The following is a 10,227-nucleotide window of genomic DNA, read 5'->3' as shown; positions in this document are numbered from 1 at the left end:
CTAGACAATCCCCACAGAATAACCGGTAAAAACCTAGAAACACTATCCGCCACCTAACATGATACTCAACCGAGTGGCCACCTCTCCATCTACTATGAATCATGGTACGTGAACCATGTTCCCTCTTCTCAATCCATCTCCAACCATGGCACTCGAATCATGACATCAACTCTCGACCTGCTACAACTCATGGGACTCGACCCATGGAATCACTTCTCAATATGTTACTTATCATGGTACTCGAATCATGACATCACTTCTCAATGCTCAAATACTGGCTCATGCGTGCCTGCTCAGACGACACGTGCTCAGGGCAAAACAACACCCTCTCGTGAAACATTCGCGTAATCATAGTCATGGACTCCGTCCCCCACTTGAGGGACAAGAATTCCAGTGCCAACTGTTCCCGCTCCACTAGGGGAACATACTCGTCTTTGAACATGGTGGTGAACCTCTCCCAAGTTACCTCCGAAATCTCTACAAGAGTGAAGTTCGCCGCCACGAACTTCCACCAGTCCTTCGCCCCCAAGCGAAACTGGTTTAGTGCAAACCGAACCCTTCGATGCTCCGGACACGAACAGGTGTAGAAGCATCCCTCGTTATCAAAAATCCAGCTCATCGCAGCAATCGGGTCCTCGTCCCATCAAACTCTGGGGGCTTCGTGTTGCTAAACTCCCGGAACAACATCGAGTCACCCACCTCGTCGTGGATCAACTGACGAAGCTCCTCGTCACTCATGTCACTGGTCTCTGGTCTGTGGCGTGTCTCAACCATGATGTCTCCGAATTACAACATAAAAATATCATACACTCACTAGAGTGTACTCGCACTCGATAACTTAGCCCTACTTGTTCCTTAGTACCCTAAGGATTCTTACTTGGACTGTGCACTGATCCAGTGTTTTCAGTAGTACGGGCCTAATACTACCTTCCACACCGCATCAGTATTCATTCCAAGTCCTCCTTCTAGGTTCCCATATCACAAGTACTCTACATCTTGCTAAGCATAGGCTACCCTTCAGTAGACCTCATAAGATCCTCTCTGCTACCTACTCATTCTCGAAGCATTTCATAGCAGCAGAAATCTCCCCAGGCTAAGGCATCACAAATCAGGCCACTCTAGTCCTAATATGAATACCTAGCCTACTCTAGCATGCATAACATATCATATCATATCTCATAACACATAATGTAAGGGAATTTTGGGAAATCACCGTTCGGGCGCTGGCTAATTGTACACACTGCTCCTTTATGCTTTTCTTAATGTCTTTCACTCTTTTAGAAAATTTGTTCCTTTTTATGAAAAACTTCCTCAAATCCTTAGTTTGAGTTCATATACACCCGAAGGTGCGTCCGAATCCCTCAAACCAAGGCTCTGATACCAACTTGTAACGACGTAAATTTTCAAAACAATTTTTCCTTTTTAAAACATACTTTTAGTCACAAGGTAATACCAAAACATAATGTATCCAGTGTTATCATTACAAAGCATATCCCAGAATCTCAAGCACATAAATCTTCATCAGTGTGTACATATCATGCCGGCGCCTTCATGCGATCCTTGCTAGTACCTGAAACACATATCACATAACACAGTAAGCATAAATGCTTAGTGGGTTCCCCAAAATACCACATACAAAACATTCGCCTTTCCAGGCCATAACTCAGTGGAACCTTCTGGTCCAAGTGTCTTAGGGGACTTTCGTCCCGAATCCCGGTAGACCTTCCGGTCCTACCCGCATCGACCATCTGGTCCGTAACCTCCTGAACTTCCGGTCCATGTCATCTCAACCTTCTAGTCCATATCATCTTGACCTTCCGGTCCTTATCATACATAGCATACATAACACATACATATCACATATCAGCATGTAGCACATATATCTCATAGCATATAAGACCTTCCGTTCACATATAGGTACCCATCCAGGTATAGTGTAGTGAGAAGACTCATCTCAAATGAAGTCAGATAACTCTCGTCCTGAACGTCCCTACCTAGCCTCCTCCTATCATCTAAATAACATTCCCGATCAATACTCCATCATAGTCTCATCTCCAAAGTTCTTCTTAGAAGGGCTCAAGTCTAAATTAGGGTTTTGAGTCTGGACCCGCTACGCCCAACGTAGCTCAAGGTACGCCCAACATACCGGGTGGAGTCTGCGTCCCAAAACACGCCCTTGAGTACGCGCAACGTACTCCTTAGTACGCCCAACATACTCGATTTCCTTGGTTCACTTTTAACGGCTAAACTTGATAACTTCGAAGAGAAGAAGCGTTTAAGAGATGTTCCTGAATATCGGGATGTTACAATAGAGATCATCGAAAAGCTCGATCGTGGAAATCTAGAGCAATCCAAACAAATTCAGAGTAACCTCCTTGATCGCCTCAGCCACTTCTGCAGAAATGATCCCAACTCCTAATCCTAATCCTCCAATAGCCGTAATACTGAAAAATATACCAAGGAAGGATCAAATGTCACAACAAAATGCTCAACACACTAGGCCTTACTCATATTAGTTCCTTAGCAGCCTCGAAATTTCTCCTGAATCTCATACGAATTATGTGCTTTTAATAGTACGGGTACATACTACATTCCGTACCTATCTATAGTCGAATCAGAATTCATCCCAAGGTCCTAATTCACAGCACTAGATAACTCCTAGGTGTTCTAATGCCTACTTCTCTTACAAGTTGCAACTAGCTTCGTAGGCACTCTTCTTAGGATTATCCTCGCTCCTGCACAAATGGCTGCTTTTGTGGATGCTTGTTGTACATAATACGAGATCAGATAGACTGTCGAATAATTGAATCTACCCTAAGTGCCAACCAAACAAGGAACATGAAGTAAGGGTAAGTCGATCATTCTACGGCTATTCAATCCCGATTGTTAGGGCTAGGATCCTCAGATATCCAGGATCCTTAGCTACCTCAGGATCCTGACTATTATTGTTATTATTTTTTGCTAACTTTTATAACAATCATATTTTGTTCATAACTAATGCATGTGCAGAAATAGTCAAGGGAAGACTAATTCTCAACGAAGAATCATCTCAATCATGCTAGAGACCCAAAATACTTGGTTAAATAACGTTCGTGAAACTGGTCATAGAGGATCCTGTAAATATCGGACATCATGTTGGCTAGTTTAGACTATAAATTGACACTTTTATTTTGCACACAACACTGTTTTTCAACCTAAGCTTACTCTAAGAAATTGTTCACTTGTGCTTACTTAAACATTATTTGTAAACTTCATTTTACATTAATAAAATCATCAAGGCAGGTGATCAGTATCACCTCCCAATGTTTTATTCCGGAGATCTTAGCAAGTATCACGGGCTTTCCTTGTAAACCATCGTGTCATTCTCTTTTATCATTTGCTATTACATAATCTAAGCATCACAACCTCTAATTCAATTTGGTTGATTAGTACTTGTGTAATTTTTGACCAAAACAATTTGGTGCCCACTGTGGGGTCGTGGTGTTCGAAATTCTCAAAAAAAAATCATGTCTACACAACCGATCCTTTCTTCATATTCTGCTCCTTCCATTCCAACTAAAAACCTACCACCTCTTCCGAGTGGCCCCCCTACTCAGAGGAAAACTCCTAAAACTTCCAAGAAAAACACCCCCGGTCACTAACCAAGGAAGTTTGGGATCCCATGGACTCCAGGAGCTGACTACCTCGGTCACTACTGTAGAACTCTTCGCTATGATGAGGAAAATGACGCACCAGGTGACCCAACAACAGGAGGAGAATAAAGTACTACTCAAAGAAGTGGAGAGGATGAAAGCAGAATTCCAGAAGTCCCAGGGAACAACGTCCACAGTTGTACAACCAAGGGTCCTAAACTTGGGCGATGCAGGATCCTCTGAGAATCACCAGAAGAACACAGTTCCTATCACTGTGGCGTCGCCCTGGGGGACAACTATGGAAAACCGAGCATCTATGATCAATGATCTCAATGAGCCCTTTAATACTCCTAGAAACCTTGATTTTAGTAACTTCTTGAACAATAATACTATTAATACTAAATATACTAACGTTAATGTAGGAATAAATCCAAACATGGCCATGGAACTTCAGCAACTGAGGCTAATGATCTCAAGTGTACCCGGAGTGTCTCCAACAAGTCAGATGATCTCAAGATTTTCTCCCGCGATAGCTGATACCGAAGTTCCTAAGCGCTTTCAAACTCCCAGCATGAAGCTATATGATGGAACTACAAATCCTGAAGAGCATATAGCCCAATACCAAGAAAGGATGGAGATCATTCCCATCCCAGGGCACCTGAAGGAAGCTTGCCTATGCAAAGGATTTGGTTCGACCCTTACAGGATCAACTCTTAAATGGCTGATAAACGTTCCCCCATACTTTATTACTTTATTTTCACACTTAGTAAATATCTTTAATAACCATTTTTCTTGTAGTAGAACCTTCGAAAAGATCACTAGTGATCTCTATCGAGTGGTTCAGGATCCTAAGGAAAGACTTAGGGACTTTCTTAACAGGTTTGGCACGGAAGCTTTTAGCATCCCTAACATCGACATGGACACTGCTATAGAGGCCTTCAAAATGGGACTAAGGAATGATTCACCCTTCTATGAAGACCTTGTGTTGACCTCATTAAAAAGATTGGATGAAGTCAGGTGCCGAGCGTTGAGGTTCATATGACTTGAAGAAGATAAAGAAATCCAAAAGAGAAGAAACCCTTCGAGTCAATATGAGAATCCTAATAGGAAGGTCAAATCCTCGACTCCAAGATCCTACAAATCGAAGCCCCATTCATAACTGGATCATCACAGGGTCAATTCCCTCAAAGATGAAGGAGAAGAAAAAGAACTTCCTAAGATCACTGACTATTGTTTTTCTGTGGATATTCCAGGTGTAATTCATGCTATGCAGGTTCTCAGAGACAAAGCAAGATGGCCAAAGAGGGATAACAAGTCCACTACATGGAAGGACAAGTCCAAATGGTATGATTACCATGAAGAATTTGGCCATATGATGGAGGACTGTATAGCCCTGAGAAAAGAGATTAGCTACCTCCTTGGCAATGGACACATCAAAGAGACCCTTGGGAGAAAAAGAAAAAAAATCCAAGGAGAATGGTCGAGATGATCACAAGATCCCGGAGAAACGAGGATCTCCACCCCCATACGCTGAGATAATAAACGTTATCTCAGGAGGATCTAACATCTATGGTACTTCTTATTCTCAGGAAAAAAGACACGTAAAGGTCTCTAAAACGGAAAAGGAAGAAAATGATGGGTTTTGAGCACTCTAACAACCTTATGGTGCACATGCAACCCTAATTATACATGCAATTTGATTTTCCAAAGCATTATCCTAACTAGCATACAAAGCATGGGTACTTGAATAACAAAAACTAGTTAGATGATTTACCTCTTCTTGTAGCTTGTTAACTTAGACCTTTAAGAGCCTAGCACCCCAAATGTGATCCCTCAAATGCTTAACAAAACACTACCAACAATGGAGGACTTGAGAGAGATAGAGAAAGAGAGAGAGAGAGAGAGTGACTTGCACAAAATCAAATCTTATGAACTCCTTGAACCACTAGTGCCGATTTTAGGAGCTTAGGGCCTTCTTTTATAGGTGACAAAGTCTAGGGTTACATCCATGTAAACCCTAATGGACATGACCTTTCATATTACTTAGGCTCCATGGCTTAAACCTCCATGGACTATCCATGGACTTATAGCCCAACCTAAATAACCATTAGCCCACACTATTAGAATCATTGATTTGCCAAATCAGTCCTTGTATATTTAATTAGTCTCTTTTGATCATTGAATTAATTCCAAACTAATTCCTGACCAATACTAATTAAATAATATGATTTCACATTAATATATTAGAACTTATAATATATTAATAAATCATAAATAACCTCTTCTCAAAAGTCAATCTTGTCAAATTGTTTTGGTGAAACGTGTGACAACCTGCAATTTCTATCTTGTACAACCTTCACTTCAATCAAATTCAGACTTGTTTCTACTAACTTTTAGCATTGTTTAGAGTCTCTTTGAGTATTCGGAGACTAGTGCGTCAATGGAATAAGTGTTTGGATTTGTCAGTTAAAGTTCCAAACCATTAAGAAAACCGTAAACCTCCTCAAAAGGAGTTTACGGTCAGGAAAGTTAGAGCTTATGGTCATGGTGAACGTAAACTCTGTCCTTATATATATAATTCATGATCATTTTGATCATTTCTTTCCTTTACAAGCCAAAAATCTCGAAAACTCTCTCAAGTATCAAAGGATTTTGCTTCCAATTCTCGAAAATGTAAGTGATTCCTTCCCTTTGTGAGTTAATCTTTCTTTTATTCATGATTCACCATTGAATTCATACAAGGATTTCATCTTTTAAGTCTAGATCTTCAAAATCCTCAAGAACATCAAGAACACCTTAGTGTTTTGGACCGAAAACAAACTCCTTTGCCTCCAAATCATGAGTACCTTCCTCTTATACCTGTTATCTAGTTAGGATATTTGATTTAGGCCTTGAAAACATCATTTTACCAAGAACAAAAGGTGTTTACAGTCTAGTGCATCTCCTTAGACCGTAAACACTTATTAAGGGTGCTAATGAGACATTAAACCCTTCCTAAGGCTAAGCATGGTCCCTAGAATACCATGCCTTTGAATGAAGCCCTTGAAAACCATCATTTGTGAAAGATTTGATGAGTTTTGCGGTTGAATCTCGTTAGACCGTGAACTCCATGACCGTAAGGTCATTAGACCGTGAACCCAAGAACCGTAAACTCCATGGACCGTGAACACTTGGACCGTGAACTCCCTTTGGTCATGTCTCTTTGATCTTAAACTCTATAGGGTGGCCATATACCCTCATTATACAATCATATATGGTTGTATCCCATGAATCTAAGAGTTTCCTAGTCTATTAGGATGTTATCCCTTATAATTAGTTGTTTATACACTAATCAAATACAAATACATGTCATTATATGTTTATTAGGATCTTTGTGTGCTCAAGGTTTCACCTGAGACTCTACATCCTTTTTCCAAACATACTTCCGTATCACTTACTACAGGTGAGTTCATACCCCTTAATCTACCTTTTAAATGATTTTAAATGCTTTTATGGGGGGGGGATACAAGTTGAAACATTATAGTTATTATATCAATCACATGTGATTAATAACTATCAAACTATGCATTTGCTATACTTTTAGCTATTTTATCAATCAAACTACTTCAGAATGTTTATCAAACTCTTTTACATGTTAAACTCTTTATCAAACTTGTTCTTACATGACAAACCTTTTCCTTTAACTCTTTTAAACTTATATATTGTCAAAACCATGTCTAATGCATATATAGTTATATAAGTAAGGTTGGAAGGACTTAGGACTGATAACACACTTTACTTCCTGTTCCTTGTTTGGTTGTGGACTTAGAGTACCCTGTTGTTTGTCCGAGTGTCGTTTGATCTTTAGTTAACACTTGGACCATGAACACTTGGACCGTGAAGTCCCTTTGGTCATGTCTCTTTGATCGTAAACTCTATGGGGTGGCCATATACCCTCGTTATACAATCATATATGGTTGTATCCCATGAATCTAAGAGTTTCCTAGTCTATTAGGGTGTTATCCCTTATAATTAGTTGTTTATACACTAATCAAATACAAATACATGTCATTATATGCTTATTAGGATCTTTGTGTGGTCAAGGTTTCACCTGAGACTCTACATCCTTTTTCCAAACATACTTCCGTATCACTTACTACAGGTGAGTTCATACCCCTTAATCTACCTTTTAAATGATTTTAAATGCTTTTATGGGGGGGGGGGGGATACAAGTTGAAACATTATAGTTATTATATCAATCACATGTGATTAATAACTATCAAACTATGCATTTGCTATACTTTTAGCTATTTTATCAATCAAACTACTTCATAATGTTTATCAAACTCTTTTACATGTTAAACTCTTTATCAAACTTGTTCTTACATGACAAACCTTTTCCTTTAACTCTTTTAAACTTATATATTTTCAAAACCATATCTAATGCATATATAGTTATATAAGTAAGGTTGGAAGGACTTAGGACTGATAACACACTTGACTTCCTGTTCCTTATTTGGTTGTGGACTTAGAGTACCCAGTTGTTTGTCCGAGTGTCGTTTGATCTTTAGTTATTTATGTATATATGTATAGACATAAAGGCTTTTATCTCAGTTCAACACACACAGTTATACAAATAACTTTACTACTAAACTATAATAGGTATAGTTTAGGAAGTCACTATTCACTATTTCTAGTACAACGAAACATACAAAGAGTCAGCTCATACATGAGTCAATACATACTATTATGAGAAACTAAGAGAACATAATATTATGAGAAACTAAGAGAACATACTATAACGAGAAACAGATAGAGAATACCATAACGAGAAACAATACATACTATACACTATACAAGAGAGCATACTATGATGAGAAATAAAGAGAACATACTACATAGTTAACAGAGAGAACATGCATTACACTAGTACATACAATACATATACAAGAATACTATAACATAAATGTGAACCATTGTTTCGGGGCATGGTATCACTGCCATGGCTCGTTTTGTATCTAGAGTCTCCTGGGGTGAGAGTGTGAATTTTTGTATAGATCTATACTGGATTGACTATCCTACACCTTGTTGCTCGCTACAGTGGGACTTGCAAGTCTTCGGGTGCCAAATGTCATTTCTTCCGATGTCTTTCATCATCGTGTTATTAGTCGATACTATGGTGCAATCATTTCACATTATACCTTAATTAGCAATTGATTTAAGGTAGTTAGTACATCAGTAGTTACTATAATTGAAATGCTACAATACTTTATTATTTCCCCATTGCATTCACATTATGATCTTCTTACATAAACGGTAATATAAAAACTATATTTTTGGTTAATGATAGTCACACTTCGGAAAATACACACTCTTACAAGAAAGAAACATACATAACATTTGATGCCTTGGTAGAAGGCTACGTTTAGTAGAAAATATAGGATTTTCTAGGAAATACAAACATTTACAAACTTATACATCAAACACTTACAAACATTTTCATACAAACAATGACACTAAAATGCTAATGAACTCACCAACTTCAAAGCTGATCAACTCTTTCAAAATAACTTGTATTCTCAGGTCATCAGTAGACAAGTACCGATGCCAGGTTTGAGAAGATGGAGCTCGTTCAAGACTCATCTCTTATTTTGATTTACATTTTTGGTGTCTTATAAACTATACATAACACACTTGTATTAAATTATATTATTAATGTAATGGATGATGTTGTTGCTTGTTTACTACTATGCTTTGTTGTGATACTGTACATGACGTCCTCTGCCCCCTAACGTTTCTACCGTTTTGGTTTGAGGTGTGACAAAACGCAACCCTAATAGACCATGCTACTCTCAGGTCAAGTACATACCAATTATAGTTATGGTCTTAGACACCAAATCCAACAGTCTCCGACTTGGATAAGTGTAATAACTATAACTACAAGTACAAATTAAAACACCGACTAGCAATTGTAGTTCTTAAAAGCCTTTATCAAACTCTAACATTCAATGCCATTTTGATAAGGGATCATATAATCCTATGTTCTTCAAGATATTAGCCGGAAAAATGCATGGAATAATGTCATACTTATTGTCCATCAACTTGTTTCTCGATTTCCGATTTGTTTGACATAGAACTTAATCAAGCACATCAATTGAGTTATGACTGGGCCCTACACAAAAATCAAAACAAAAACATTGAGGGGCCCAAGATATTGCTTTTAATCCTCCAAGGACTAAAAGGAACATATCAACTTCGACATTATGTGCTTGTACTAACTACTTGTCGAATCATACACAACATTGCGTTTTATAACATCATGTTACTAATGCGGTTTCGCACTATCAATGTACAACCAACTCATAGTCAACAACTCATATCTTGGTTTGAAGACTTATATTATATTATCATCTCACGATCAAACGATATAAATTCCATGAAGTGATACAAGTGAGCATGGGTTTAATCCAATACTCAGACCTTATGAGCACTTTTGAATGTTGTAGCAAACTTTGCTATGTCTAATACACTTCAAACAATCTACAAGCCAAATTCATGACAGTCTTGCGTCAATACCTACTTCCAAATTATGATCAACTATGGATAGTTTGAATAA

Source organism: Lactuca sativa, chromosome 8 (genome assembly GCF_002870075.4).
Source record: "Lactuca sativa cultivar Salinas chromosome 8, Lsat_Salinas_v11, whole genome shotgun sequence".
Lineage (NCBI taxonomy): Eukaryota > Viridiplantae > Streptophyta > Magnoliopsida > Asterales > Asteraceae > Lactuca > Lactuca sativa.
This window is presented reverse-complemented; position numbering follows the sequence as displayed.